The 5,753-nt window shown below is 33.7% G+C and overlaps 1 protein-coding gene across 10 annotated transcripts in view; it reads right to left on the reverse strand.

The window, feature by feature from the left end:
• The window catches only part of CEP57L1 (centrosomal protein 57 like 1), a 52,830-nt gene that overhangs the window by 25,395 nt on the left and 21,682 nt on the right, over positions 1-5,753 (reverse strand). For 3 of the 10 annotated variants that reach the window (XM_011364843.2, XM_023533395.1, XM_011364845.2), the window contains one exon: positions 3,428-3,562. The exons of 6 other annotated variants lie outside the window; for them this stretch is intronic. The gene's annotated coding sequence lies outside the window, so the exon portion shown is untranslated. Of the gene's footprint in view, positions 1-1,483; positions 1,500-3,427; positions 3,563-5,753 lie in introns of those variants that run through there. One more of the 10 variants, XM_023533397.1, reaches the window with a different exon arrangement.

Genomic DNA, 5,753 nt, shown 5'->3' on the forward strand with positions numbered 1-5,753 from the left:
AACATATAATCTGCCATATTGCTTGAAACTGCAATAGTACAGTATATATTCAACTTTTAAAAACTTGCAATGACTTTATAGGAATATCATAAATATTAAATTCCAGAAATTTAAAAGCTGTTTAATTATTATGCTTCAGTGACTATCATGTATAATGTATTAACACTAACAGCAAATTTTACATTTAATATATTGATCATTTAACATTCAAATTGACCTATTTAAAATAATTCATAATTAACTTTAATAATAGCCTTGCTAGATTTGAAAAATTATCATTCTGCAGACATCACAGTAAAGACTGATTTAGGCAAGAAGCATCAGTGCAAAATTCAGAAGTGGAAATTTTGATGAGTAGTAGGATCTTTGCATGGTCTTAAAGTGTCTCCTCTACAGATTGCTTACAAGATGCAAGGAAAAAAGTAGTAGTTATATAGTAGAGAAATAAAATAACTTTGATAGGATGATTAAAATTAACATCACCCATGAGAGGTGAGAAGGACACCATGTGCCCTTGAATGTGAAATCCTGAGGAAGACATGTCGCCTATACAGTATTCTGACCAGGAATGTACAACCTGAATCTCAATATGAGGAAATAGCACAAAATCCCCAAATGAAAAACATTCTATTTTTTATAAAGGGTAGGGACTATTTTCTTTAAAAAATGTCAATGTCATAAAAGATAATGATATTTAGGGGTATATATCTCTAAAAGAATTGAAAGCAGGGTCTCAAAAAGATATTTGTGCACCCATGGCATTATTCGCAATAGCCAAAAGGCAGAAGCAACCTAAATGGCCATCAATAGATAAACATATAAACAAAATTTACATACATACAATTGACCTTAAAAAGGAAGGAAATTCTGACACCTGCTACAACATGGATAAATGTTGAGGACATTATGCTAAATTATATAAACCAGTCACAAAAATACAAATACTATGAGTCCACTCATATGAGGTATCTGGAGTAGTCAAACTCACAGAAACAAAAAGCAGAACCATGGTTGGTGGGGGTTGTGGGGGTAACTGGGGAGTTAAAGAGTTGCAGTTTTGCCAGATAAAAAAGTTCTAGAGCTTGGCTGTAGGGAAGACAAGTTAAAAACAAGTTATGATTCAATGTGATCAGGCCTATAACACAAGCATATACAGAGTGTTACAGGAGGACAAGAGATTACCTAACTCTCCCTGATGGAGATATAAGTAAAGCTAGAAATAATTTGGAATTATAGTTTTGAAAGAGGAGTTTAGGTAAACATGGCAGAATGAACATATACACTGACTTTTGCTCCCTCTTGGAAACCCACTAAAATATTAAAACAATTTCTTAAAAAAGATATAAAACTACAAAGACAAAGAGATCAGAAGAGGTGACAAAACTTCAGAAAATAGATAACAGATGTATAAGCAATAACAGGCTTAGCTAATACAGAAAGGCAGGCTCCTAACTCAAGTAAGAAAAATGACTTCTAAGTTTACCTTGTAAAACCTCCAAATGGTTCGGGAATTAGCTGTACCTTTGCATACAGTAGTTAAGATAGGGATGAAAACTAGAGAACAGGATGAAATTTTAATTTAGAAGTAAATTATATGCCCACATTCCCTTCGCCTCTTTGTGAAGCCAGAAGACTGCTTTACTCTTACCACAAAGGACTCTGAATATCACATTAAGGTGTTTGTATTTTAAAGGATTAGGCAATGGGGAGAAATGAAGAATATAAAGGGGAATAACATAATCGGGTTTGTATTCTGACAAATTTATTCAGATGGTCCTGAGGTAGATAGATTGAAGGTGGAAGAAATTATAGGCAGAGGGACAAATTAAGAGGTTACTGAAGTAATTAAGACAAGGAAAATTACAGGCCTGAATTAAGACTAGAGGAGATGAGATGAACATGAAAGATATTTAGAAGGCAAAATTGAAAGGACTTAGGAATCAACTAGATATGTGAAATTGGGGAGAAGAAATAATAAAAAAAATGCTCCCAAAACTTTTACTTGGACAAGTGGGGAAGGAGATGGTAGTGGCATTAATAGAAATAAGGAATAATATAAAGGGAGATACAAGTCTGGTAGAAAACAATAAATTCTGTTTAGATATGTCAAATTTGAGGTGCTTACAGACGCAGAGCTATCTAGCAAATGGACTGAAATATGTGTATGGCATTTAGGTGAGCAGTCTAGGCTAGATCTAGAAATAATGATTTGGTTATCAATTAGATCACCCAAAGAAAGTGTAAAGATTAGCAATTTTCAGTGTGTGCATGTGTGGAAAAGGGTGGCTGATATTCAGTGCCTTTGTCATTAGAGAGCTACTGCTGTTTATCCACTGTAGTGCCCTTCAGACATGGTGAGTAAAGATTTTAAAAGGTTAAGAATTACAGATTTAGGAGAGAAAAGGGTTAAACTCAGAATGCTGAAGACCACTAGAATTGAGGAGGCAAATGAAGGAATAAAAACCCTCCAAGGAGATCAAAGAGGAGTGATCAGAGAAGTGGGAAGAAAAAGCAGGAGAAAGTGGTAACAAATGAGTCAAATGAGAACAAGAAGTATTATTTAATAGCTACACCTAATATGCCAAGCCTGTAGAAATAAACACACAGAGTATGGCTTCTGCTGTCAAGTAGTCTGCAATCTCACTACTGTAAAAAGACCAACACAAGTCAATGAGAGGGGAAAAAGAAAATAGCGGGTGAGTCGGCAATATATCCAGTAAAACTGGTTTTCTTATTTCATAATTATTAAATTTTTATTAAGCATTCTTCAAACTCATCATCTTATTTTTCAATAGAAAAATATGATTACATGAATATAATACCTAGTGTGTTAGAATATAAAGTTAATTTTTTATAAATATTTTATAAATTATAATATCTAATGGTTTACAATTAAACTCAATGCATGCAATAAGTTAACCTAATTTCCAAGCAAACTTATCAACTGCTGAATTTAAAATAACTAGATTTATAGAAATTCTATTAGAAAGTTAGATTTTTTACTTACTGAACTTGAATCCAACAAATTTAGAACTTAAAAATGCTGAGATTACTTAAATGATTAGATTCCCCATCATCTTTACCTCAGTTTATCTTTAATATTCAGTTCATGAGAAAATGCTCCTGATTTAATATAAAGTGAACACAAAAAGATATAAAATTATATAATTATAGCCCAATTTCTAACAAGGACAAAGAAAAGCCTAGATAAAAGGCTAAATGTATTAAAATGTTAACAGATGGACAAAAGATTTTCATTTTCTTATCTCCACCTTCTTAAACATTCTCTACAATAAACATATTAGTTTTATAATAAGAAACAAATTTACTTAAATAGTTTCCTCTTAACTAGATTTCAACAGAGGTAGAAAACAGCTGAAGATATACAGTATCTATTATTTATATAGATATTTGTTGGATCACTTACATCTTTTCATTTTCAAGGGTCTTATGCTTCTTATATCAATATAAATTTGGAGGGAGGCAATTATATTTATTTCTTCGGTAAGTGCCTACAGTCCAAACAGCTATGCTCTGCAAAGGGGTACTGCATCCTCAGGGCCTAATCCAAAATAAAAAAAAATAATTTGTAAAATGAATCCCCTGAAATTTATCTGTTAGATCAACAACTTTTCCCTACTTCCCCTATGCTAATGTTTGTCGTGGTTAAACCCAACAATTCTATAAATACTATCCTAAGTTTTAAAAATATCACATATTATACCCCGATATAAACTTTTGCATAAAGTGTTGTACTTTAATATTTTATTTAAGTAAGTAAATCTTAATTATTAGGATTTTAAAATATTAGTGGTAATATTTCTTCAGAAAGTTCTAACTTTCTATGATTTTGAAAGGGTTTCAACATTCTTATAATGTTTATTTATCTGTTGAATTTAATTCTGCTTCTAACCATTTTTCTTCAGAATGGTTGATGGAAAACTTATCAAATGTAGAAAGAATTTAGAAACTGAGTCAATAAATAATAGCTTTTTCTTTTTATCATTTATTATTATTTATGCCTATAGCACCTGATATTCCTACGTGGTCTCCCATCCAAGTACTGACCTTGCTTGCTTAGCTTCCACAATCAGGTATGGGGCTTGTTCAAGGTGGCATGGCCATAGGCCATGGACTGTGGCTCCTCTGGGGCACAAACCCAGGATCTTCTGTGTGTAAAGCAGATGTGCTAACCGCTACACTATGGAACCACGTCCAAAAAATAATAAGTTTTAAAGTTAACAGTACTCAGATTAGTTGCTACAAATGCACTTCCTTGGCCTTTACATTTTCCTTCCCCTACAGACTGGGCACACTTCATAGCTAGAATTAATTATGGGAATATGCTGATTAGTCAGGCAGCCCAAGGGGGAATGAGCTGTTGGACAATGATAAATAACTAATGCTTACCTATTTAATTGCCAAAATTTATTTTAATTCATTAAAAAAATTCTCAAATGTTTAACTTACTTTTATTCTTTTAGGCAGAGTATACTCAACACAATTTAACCTTTGGGATGGTTTAAGGATATCATCACAGCATTTTAATTATGCACATGATACCTAAAGAACCACACTGATACTTGTTGGATTGTTTGCCCCTTCACTGGAAAGTTCCAGACTGTTACAGATTTTGTTTTCTGTCTTTTCACCTCTCGCTATCTCTTCCCTTCCAGGCTGCTTATGAGCTGTTTACTCGTCTCTAGAAGACTATCTCTCCCTTTTTAATTGGTTTCCCAATTTACTGCAAATAAGAAACAACAAACAATCAAGTTTCATTCATTAGCCATTCAGAGATGAAAAATACATTCCCTGGCAGTCCTTAAAACATTCACAGCTTAATTATACTACAAAGCATGCTATGGGAACTCAGAGAAGGAATATCTAACCAAGTCTAGGGATTTCAGAGACGTCTTCCTAGAGGAGCTAGTTCATAAACTGAAATATGAAGGATGAATGAGTAGAATTTGACAGGCCAAAGAAAGATAATGAGTAAAGGACAAGATTAAGGGGTATAGGCAAAAGAAATGGCATGGTAATAATAAAAACGATACCTCATATTCATTGAATACTTATTATGTGAATTAACTTATTAAAATCCACATAACTCTATGAGGCGCAATTATTCCCATTTTTAAGAAGATGAAATTGTGGCACAGAGAAACTGTTTTGCCCAAGGTCACACAACTAGTTAAGTGGCAAAGTCAAGATTTGAATTCAGGCAGTATGGCTCTAAAGCTCACACTTTTAACTATTATGCTATATTGTTTATTTATGCAAAGTTATGAAAGCAAGAGCAGATCTAGTGTTTTGGGTGAGTTACTACAAGAAATGTATAAAGCTGGAAGATTGCAAATGTGCCTGAGTACTGCAGAAGAGGAACCTTGTCTAACAGGTACAGGTGTTTGGATTTTATCCCGTAGGCAGTAAGACCAGCTGAAAAGCAGCAGGATCACATGGTCTTTGATGAAGATGCCTGTGAGATGAGAATAGAGAAAATCAACCAGAGTCTACAAGTCCAGGTAGGAGGCTATTCCAGAACTTTTATGTGAGGTGATAAGACCTGAACCAAAGCAACAGACATGGGAATGGAAAGGAAGGGACAAATTTAGATAATTAGGATGTTGAGTTCATAGAACTTCTGATCTGAATGAGGAAAATTAGTGATAGGGAGAAATTAAATAAAGCTGTAGTTAAGGCAGACTGGGGGGTGGTGTGGTGTGGTGTGGTGTGGTGTGGTGTGGTGTGGTGTG

The sequence above is a fragment of the Pteropus vampyrus genome, unplaced genomic scaffold (assembly GCF_000151845.1).
Source record: "Pteropus vampyrus isolate Shadow unplaced genomic scaffold, Pvam_2.0 Scaffold101, whole genome shotgun sequence".
Lineage (NCBI taxonomy): Eukaryota > Metazoa > Chordata > Mammalia > Chiroptera > Pteropodidae > Pteropus > Pteropus vampyrus.